At 32.0% G+C, this 10,480-nt stretch overlaps 1 long non-coding RNA gene across 1 annotated transcript; it reads right to left on the reverse strand.

Annotated features, from left to right (window-relative positions):
- Window positions 1-1,999: 1,999 nt before the first annotated feature.
- Window positions 2,000-5,751, reverse strand: LOC117112365. The gene is made up of 3 exons (XR_004446028.1): window positions 5,670-5,751; window positions 2,420-2,485; window positions 2,000-2,093 (listed from the first exon to the last, which is right to left on the reverse strand). It is a non-coding gene; the product is annotated as an uncharacterized LOC117112365 (long non-coding RNA).
- Window positions 5,752-10,480: the final 4,729 nt, after the last annotated feature.

Raw genomic sequence — 10,480 nt, forward strand, 5'->3', positions numbered from 1 at the left:
AATACAATTGCATTAAGTTCTTAAGTATTTATTTATTCTGGTTAATATTTTATCAAAATTCATTAGTAAATCCACATCATTTAATTATTGATATCATTTTCATTCCTCCAGAAAAAGTCCATTAATTAAATGAATTTTTAAAAATAGTACTATATTAATAATTTGATCACATGTTATGGTTAAATAACTGACTGTCTCACCTATTTTAAATTAACCTATATTAGATTAAAATAAATACCGGAGACGAGGTTTATTGTGTTAAGAAACAGGAAAGCATTCCACAACTGGCTGATAATTATTTAAGTTTTGGCATTTGAAATGAAGAGTGAGACGAATTTCTCATTTAAATCAACTAATACGATAAATCATTAAAAAAATTATCTAATTAACACATTATAAATTCAAACCCCTCTAATAAGATTTATTTACTTATGACCTGAGTTTAATTACAACCATTCATCGCCAATATTTTTAATATTATTATTTTATTTACAACTTAACGAAAAGCATGTGTATTACCCATTGATATTAGTCGTATTAAAAATTGTTTACGTTTTTATCCTGTATTTCGTTTTATGAACGCATAGTGCCTCATTAAATCACTTTGTATACTGTTTTTTGTATGTTATATTGTTTTATTTTATAAGCACAGGAAAGCAAATTTCATGTATATTTTTATATGTGACAATAAAATCTATCTTGAATTTTGAATCTTGATATTGAATGCCATCGATATCGTAAAAGTGCAAGTTCAAATAAATATTGTTGAACTACAGAGGGTGCTAGATTCGTTTTTTTAGTTATCAGGGAAACTTATCAATGCGGAAGTTTATCAACTAACGAACTAATTTGTAGGCCAAATATAAATAAAATGTATATTGGCCACACGGTTTTTATTTAACAAGAATGACAATGTGGTTTAATTGAGCATGGTGCATTTTAAACGAGAACTTTCTTTATAAAAATGCAATTATTGTGGAAATGTTTATATTTCTTTAGTACAGTGTGAATGGTAGAGGATAGTAATAAATGCTCATAATAAAGATATTTTCAAGCCCTGAAACCTAAATACCGGGCTGTGTTCAGCGTTAGATAATTTTACCATTTATTAAGTAAAGTAATAATATTGGTTACAATATTAGAATAATGGTTTGAAGACAAAACATCAAAATAGACCCCTCGCCTATGAGATGGCCAAATGTTATTCACCAAACATGGCTAAATTAAATAATAATAAATTTCTGTATAAAAACCATCAATATTGTTTTATTTATTATTAGTAAATAAACATCTCTTCATGGTTGGTTAATTTCAGCATGGAAGGGCATTTCATTTTTTTTATTGATTTAATCCGTTGATTTTGTATCTTTATCAATATCTTATTCTAAATTCTCTGATTACAGTAAAACACGATTTATGTTAAATAAATTATTTTCACTAATATTTTAGTCTATAATATAAACATCATTGGTATAGGCCTACACACTAAAACTTCTGTGTAGATCTAAGCGCTACAATAGAGAAATGCGAGACAATTTCGGTTAAAGCTATACAATGGCTGTTAATTATTTTAATTGGGACATTTGAAATGATAAAAAATGAAATAAATTTATTATAAATTTTGACTATCTAAGTCAAGCGCAATAATACACTACATGAAATTATACAGTAAACGCATTACAATTTGTACGACATATATTGAACTAGAGAGGGCGCTAGACCGATTTATTTAGTTCTCAGTAGAGTCTTCGCGAACGTTTTGAATATTAAACCGCACAGTTTTAATTTATTAAAGAGAATGACAATTTTGTTTTCAATTCTGTATGGCAGATTAATTTTTTTTTTTATCATAAACAAACCCAGAAAATAAGTACACACATTTTGTGCAAATAATTGTGAACTGTGTGTTGTGTTGGAACTGCATCTTATTTTAAAAACATGATTCACTAAAAATTCTGAAATTAAGAAAATCACGTCATAAATCTAAATTAGTACTTGCCCCATCCTGCGTATCAATAAGATGAGGTTCATTTTCAAGGATGTTTGTTACTGCTGGCCAGTCCTCTCTCCTTATAGCCTGTACTAATTTGTTTCTGTGACATAACAAGCAAGGAAATGTATGAATTCTTTTTCTTACAATGTCATTGTAAATACAGTAATTGATTAAACCAGGTTTCTCATGAATATTAATTTTTGACATTACTGTTATCCTCATCACCATAAAAAATAGTTACTAACATGTTAATGATTAGATATTTAGCTAAAACAAAATAACTAATCACAAAATTATAATTAAGTTCTTTACAGTAACAACTTTTAATGTGTCTGTCAGTACATAATTGTACTCCTTTTAAGATTATAGTATTAGCTCGTTTACTTAATGTTTACTTGATACAAATTATTACACTAGAGTACTCACTCATCGTCGGGTAGAAAGTTCATGGTTATCGATGGTTTGTGACGTTCGTATCAATTGGTGAGATATCTGTGAATAGTAGTACAGCCTTATTTAATTAGAACGAATAAGTCAAAACCTAGCATACACAAACTTTACAATTTTCGAACAACTTGTAGGAACAAAATAGCGAATATTCACAAGCTTCATGATTGGCTGTCCTCTTCACGTGATTTTGAATTATTCCGCTTCCTGTGTGCCTCTACAAATCATTCGGTTGAACACATACAGTAATAAATTTAGAAAATATTGTATCATCAGACATTGTGAGTGAAAATAATCATTATAATAGTAAAAAAAAACTATTACAATGATAATTAAATAAAATAATAGGCCTAATAACCATAATCATAAAAATCAATAAAAGTAATAAAATAATAAATGATTGCATTATAGATGTAATGGAAACCTTTGCCTAAACCACTCTCGTCAACTAGGTACGGTACAAGGTACATACCCACACCTGATGACGCCCATTTGTGGCGAGCTCATGGATATATTTTATTATTATTTAATTAACTAATTATTAAAGTTTTTTACCAGTTCCTCTGTTTACTAAATTATACTGTTAATTTCTACCAGATCATTTGGCTATGCAGGTGATACCGTTTTAATCCAAGCGGTCTTTAACTATCCAGGCAAAACGCGCATGATAATACGGTACAGCGGACCTATATTCAAGTTTTTTCAAGCCCCGAAACCTAAATACCGGGCAGCGTTAGATAATTTTACCATTTATGAAGTAAAGTAATAATATTGGTTACAATATTAGAATAATGGTTTGAAGACAAAAACATAATAGACCCCTCGCCTATGAGATGGCCAAATATTATTCACCAAACATGGCTAAATTAAATAATAATAAATTTCTGTATAAAAACCATCAATATTGTTTTATTTATTATTAGTAAATAAACATCTCTTCATGGTTGGTTAATTTCAGCATGGATTTCATTTTTTTTTATTGATTTAATCCGTTAATTTTGTATCTTTATCAATATCTTATTCTAAATTCTCTGATTACAGTAAAACACGATTTATGTTAAATAAATTATTTTCACTAATATTTTAGTCTATAATATGAACACTCATTGGTATAGGCCTACACACTAAAACTTCTGTGTAGATCTAAGCGCTACAATAGAGAAATGCGAGACAATTTCGGTTAAAGCTATACAATGGCTGTTAATTATTTTATTTGGGACATTTGAAATGATTAAAAATAAAATAAATGTATTATAGATTTTCACTATCTAAGTAAAGCGCAATAATACACTACATAAAATTATACAGTAAACGCAATACAATTTGTACAACATATATTGAACTAGAGAGGGCGCTAGACCGATTTATTTAGCTCTCAGTAGAGTCTTCGCGGACATCATAAGTCCATGATTAAACCACACGTTTGTTAGTTAATTAAAGAGAATGACAATTTTGTTTTCAATTCTGTATGGCAGATTAAATTTTTTTTAATAATAAAAAACCCAGAAAATAGGTACACACATTTTGTGCAAATAATTGAGAGTTTTGTGTTGTGTTGGAACTGCATCTTATTTGAAAAATATGATGTAATAAAAATTCTAAAATAAAGAAAATCACGTCATAAATCTAACATAGTACTTGCCACATTTTTCGTTTCAATAAGATGGGGTTCATTTTCAAGGATGTCTGTTACTGCTGGCCAGTCCTTTTCCTCTATAGCCTGCATTAATTTGTTTCTGTGACATAACAAGCAAGGAAGTGTATGAATTCTTTTTCTTACAATGTCATTGTAAATACAGTTGATTGAACCATGTTTCTCATGAATATTAATTCTTGACATTACTGTTATCCTCATCACTCAAAAATAGTTAATAACATGTTAATGATTAGATATTTCGCAAAACAAAATAACTATATTTCAGTAATCACATAATTATAATTAAATTCTTTACAATAACAACTTTTAATGTGTCTGTCAGTACATAATTGTACTCCTTTTAAGATTATAGTTATATTAGCTCGTTTACTTAATGTTTACTTGATACAAATTATTACACTAGAGTACTCAACTCATCGTCGGGTAGAGTTTGTAAAATTATTATACATAATACAGTACTCACTGAGCTCTTGGTAGAACGTTCATGGTTGTCGATGGTTTGTGACGTTCGTATTGATCGTGTCGAATAGTGAGATATCTGTGAATAGTGATACAGCCTTATTTAATTAGAACGAATAAGTCAAAACCTAGCATACACAAACTTTACAATTTTCGAACAACTTGTAGGAACAAAATAGCGAATATTTACAAGCTACATGATTGGCTGTCCTCGTCACGTGATTTTGAATTATTCCGCTTCTAGTTCCTGTGTGCCTCTACAAATCATTCGGTTGAATACATACGGTAATAAATTTAGAAAATATTGTATCATCAGACATTGTGAGTGAAAATAATCATTATAATAGTAAAAAAACTATTACAATGATACGGTAATTAAATAAAATAATATAGGCCTAATAACCATAATCATAAAAATCAATAAAAGTGATAAAATAATAAATGATTGCATTCTAGATGTAATGGAAACCTTTGCCTAAACCACTCTCGTCAGCTTCCCAGAAGAAACTACAACAAGGTACGGCACGGTACAAGGTACAAGGTACATACCCACACCTGATGACACCCATTTGGGGCGAGCTCACGGATATATTTTATTATTATTTAATTAACTAATTATTAAAGTATTTTACCAGTTCCTTTGTTTACTAAATTATACTGTTAATTCTACCAGATCATTTGGCTATGCCATTGATATTTAATCCAAGCGGTCTATAACTATCCAAGGCAAAACGCGCATGATAATACGGTACAGCGGACCTATATTCAAGTTATAAGTCCAGACCTCTCGGAGAAGGAGATAAGAAGCGCATATCGCAGGTATCGACGGACACATACACTTACCAACCTCTACAATGACATCCCCCTACCGTTCTCCCTTACCGCTCTAAATCTAATGCTGGATATCTATTCACATAATATAGGAACCGTTGCTTAATCCCGTTTCTGGTATCGACCTAAAAGGTAACGGAAGTGGGTGCGGCAAACGATGTTTAGATAGTAAATGTTTTCTGTCTACAATCTTTTGGGAAGTGTATTTCAAAAGCCTTCTCAATGAAAGTGTTAATATAGTTACAGTCCAAAGCAAGTAACCGTTTAATAAAATATACGTACCTTTTAAAACTAAATGGTCTTCGGAAATGTACTGTAGTGTCGATTTGTGCTTGCGTTGTGTTGAGGAACTGGTTGAACAATGATTGGCTCGTTCGACTGTAAGCTAATATTCATACAGCATACAGCAGTAATAAACGGATCTACGTCACAATAAAATACGTTATTGCTATCAAAATGTATTCATAATGACTTACCAGGTCACGAATTAGAACCATTTCCGCGTCGATTTCTGAGCCAAGAGAGTTCACAGTAATGGCGGCACTGTAGAAGGAGACTTGGGGGATTTTCTTTACCCAGGTCATATACTTTTCCTCGCATCCTTAGCATACAATAAGTATAGGCCTATTGTTTTAATGATAGACCTACTGTAAATGGATAGCTTTCCAAAAAACAAAACAAAAAAGAAAATGATTGTGTATTGAATCGTATCAATCTAAAATAGTTGTATGAAAAAGATTCCCAACTGAATGGCGAGTAGTATCATATCCAATAGACCACATAGACCTACCAGGATACAGGCGAAGATCCAAGCCCCAGGCGCTAGTCCTCTCATAGAACTGCTGTGGTTAAGCTAGAAAAGCTTGTAGGTCGCAGTATATATATATATATATATATATATATATTCATATTGCGCTTTTCTTTGCAGATACGAAGCGCTTCTGTCCCTGGTCATTGGATCCACATGCTTAAGTTGCTGCTGTATTCAGCGCAGTAGCAAGCAACCCCACCAGGTACCCATTTATACTCCTGGGTGGAGAGAAGCAATGCAGATAAAGTGTCAAACAAAATGCACAGCGAGGGATTCAAACCCCGATCTCAAGGTTGGGAAACCAAACCTTTCACGCTGCTCCTATACATACATACATACACAAACACACACACACAAACACCCACCCACACACACACACACACACACAAACACACAGACATTTTAAACAAGTTAAAACAGACAATCTAAACCTATTAGAAACATTCAACAAAACCTTTCGGCGAAAACATGATAACGAATCATAAAAAAACGTAAACTGAAGGATCAATTTTACATAAGGAATTATATAACTTAGGAAGTCGATTAATAAATCCATTTTTTGTAATGTTAACCCTCCCCTTAGATATTGAAAAAAGTGCAGGGTTATACCAAACGAGGACACGGCAAAAATTGCATCCGATTTACTAGTCTTTAAAATATATGGTTTATTATCTTTGTAAATTGTTTGGTAGCTGTATTTTTCGTACTTCTTTTGTTCGGTAATTTTAACGTTAAACATTCTATTTTACAGATGGTTTCAATTTTTTCTCAAACTTTAAGATTATTGTAAACAGCTCACCCTATACCTGGATTTTCCGACGACCATAATTGTTTTCTGCCTTCAAGGTTTAATGAGTTGGAGCGTTCTTTAAATTTTAGGCAACTTCTTTAAAATATTTTTTATCAAGAAGATACGGTTCGAGTTCTGGTTTGTCTTTGTATATTGTATAATGTATCAATGGTGATTTGCATTGTGCTCTCTTTTGCCATTCATTATTATCGTTCTTTCTGTTTTGATCTTTAAACTTACACATCCAATTATTAGATGGTTCTGTATATATATTTTTCCATGTTACACTTATATAGAATTTCTTTATTTTATTAAGCCATCCCTATTTTAATTTACTTTCCACAAATTTTATTGCGTTATTAAGAGTTTTGGCCATCTAATCATCCATGTTCCTCAAGCGATTAATTAAAGGGTGTTTTATCTTTCGATTCCACAGATTGCCATTCTAGATCACCGTATAGTGCTTCTTTAGCAACGTTTTGTGGTGCCTTGACGCATAGTTTATTGTAGGAATTCCAATAGATTTCCAAAGTAGATCCCCATATAGTATATTCTATTAAAATAGTCTTGTTCATTTATAATTGATTTAATGCAAGCGATTATATCGGGTTTCCTTTTCTGACAACTTCTTCAATGTGGGGATTATCAGATAGCACTACTTAATGTATATTATAAAAATGGGGATTACAAATTAAAGGATAATAAAGTGAAGAACTTAATTAACTTAGCAACTACTCACGTAACATCAATCGTCTCCAATGCTCGATTATAAACTTAATATTGCGGTTTGTTTAATGCCATTTTAAGCCGCTGTCTTACTTCATTACTTTAAAGGTTGTTTGATTTATTTTATTTGTTTATTTAATTTTAAAATTCTTTTTATTGATTTAAAAGTAGTCAGCGGAGAATCTAAAAACAGGATTGAAAATCATGATTTTTCGAGAAGTCCATGTTCATCCTTCCGGACGAGGCAAACCCATAAACCATCCCATATCGATTAGACGTGGGCCTGGATTTTCCTTCAGCATAAACCTTGAGAATTTAAAAATTAAAATACTCAATCCAACTAATAAAACTTAAATTTCGATGACGGCAGCAGCCTACCCAATCTCCCTTGAGTGGAGGCAGCAGGCATAACGCTTGGGTCGGGGCCAAGGGCTCTGTGGCTTTCTGAGACCTAAGCCATTTTTGGGTCTCTCGGTCGCCAATCGTGGGTTTTTATGATGTACTCGTTTTTTAATTATTTTTTGTCATTGTGCTTTAACGACGAAATATATGATATGATATCAGTAGCGGGTCCAGAAATTTTAAATAGAGAGGGGGTCTATTTTACAGATGGAGAGTCATAATCATTTTAATCCGTCACTGGAGAGGCCTGTCTTGCATCCGGGTGCTAGAGAAAAGACCTAATTGGAGGGCCCCAGGCCCCTATGAATCGAGGTCCCTGCAGACCGCCGCCCAAGAGCGCATAAGCGTTACGCCACTGGGAGTGAGCTCGGTATAACGGTAAAGATAGGACACTTCTCGTATAGGACCACAAAACGAAAGGCATACCACGAAGGGCATGGTACACTGTTGACTATAGCAAATGGAAAGAATCTTATTTATAAGTTATTAGGTCAATAATGTGCTGTATTATTTTTACTTAAAGGAAAATTAAAAGAATAACAAACTACAGTGTTTCAAATAAATTAATGCGAAGATTAATAAACCACACAAAAAATACACAATACTACATCCTCCCAAGATTTAACAAAACATTACATTTGAGAAGGGTATGAGAGCTAATCCACCTCCCAAGTTTTCATCAAGTATCAATAATAATAATAATAATAATAATAATAATAATAATAATAATAATAATAATAATAATAATAAAACAATTTAAAATGCATTTACTGCAGTCTAACAAAATAATTCACATTAAAGCATTTTATAAAGGTCTATCATTAATTTATAAAATAAACATAAACCGTGCTGTCAACCACAAAATTGAATTGAACATTTTAAAATAAAATTAAAAAATAAACAAAGAAATCATTATACATTAAAAATCTGGAATTCTAATAAATAAATGAAATGAGTAGCAGGTCTACTACAGTAAGTAGTAGGGCTTCTGTAGTTCACTGTTAAGATTACTTCGTTCGTTTGCCTCCACCCTCTGGAGCCAGCCTACAACCCCTTCCCATTCCCCACCTCCCTCCACCACCAAGAAAAAAAATTGTATAAAATCTGATCAAATATCTAGATACCTTCCACAGCTTTTAATTTCGGTGCTCATTTAGGGCCTTCAGGAATATTATTTTCAGGCAATCGAAGGCAACTACAGTACAAGCAATTCTAGTAGTTTGAATGTTAAGTTCATTCAGTATTTTATACTGAATGGTTGTATAGGCTAAAACTAGGGCATTGTTATATAGATAGGCATAGAAGACCCAACTGTTTCACGTTAATTAATATGAATACAGTCCAAGCCAAGGATAGCCTACTTTTTATACTACAAACAAGCATTCAATAATGTAGAATTGTAACTAATAATAAATGAATTCATTTTTCCACAAACATCATGAATTTAAGATTTCTAAACGCCAACTGCACAAATATCACTGATTTTAAACACAATACATAGACCTGGGCTTAGACCTATAACAGTAAACCAATCCTTCTTCCAGCTAGGACACCTAAGTCCTAGTCGCCTAGGCTTAGGCCTACTAGAGGAGCAGTCTTGCGCTCGGACTGGCTGGTCCTAGGTAGGAGGTCTAGGCCTAGGGGGGCCTAGGCCTAAGTCTACCTCCATAGGCCATACTATACTAATTATTGGAAATATAAGTCATATTCGAAGTCTATACCGTTCAAATAACCTACTGTGCGTGTTTGCCGTTCAATTTTACCTTGATTTGGTCGTCTTGCGATCTCATGCTCATGGATTTTGAAGATACTTTTTCACAAAATAATATTAATAAATATTTGTTTTATGAAAACAACTCTCGGCGCATGCAACGAAAAAATACTCTTTTGTGATTGGACAATAGTTTGCGCACAGTATCTTTATTTTTTTGCTGTTACGCACAAGTAGGTATACTGTACTTAGATAATTATTCTGGTTCTAAAGAATAAAATCAAAACACGATGAATTGGTAAATTAAAACTATCGAATTAGTTTCTAATCGAAAATCGAATAACTTTTTACGAGAAATGACCACGATCAGAAGTATAGCGCAGAAGTATAACAGGAGGGTAGAAAATGTTAAGCAATAATTTAATGGGCCTATATTTCGCCCAAATTGTATTGTTGTTTTAGTTAGAATCATTATTTATTACTAATTTTGTTACTTATTTAGAAAATTTTATAACAATATTTATTCACTCACACTTATTTAAAAACTGTTTTAATTGTATTTGCTTGCAATCAAGTCCGGTCAAAAAAATAAATATCTGACTGTCTGAATTTTATATTGTTTTGCATTATGTGGCCGTTTACTGATTTTATGA

This window comes from Anneissia japonica, unplaced genomic scaffold, assembly GCF_011630105.1.
Source record: "Anneissia japonica isolate Jap-2015-1 unplaced genomic scaffold, ASM1163010v1 scaffold626_len82965_cov124, whole genome shotgun sequence".
Lineage (NCBI taxonomy): Eukaryota > Metazoa > Echinodermata > Crinoidea > Comatulida > Comatulidae > Anneissia > Anneissia japonica.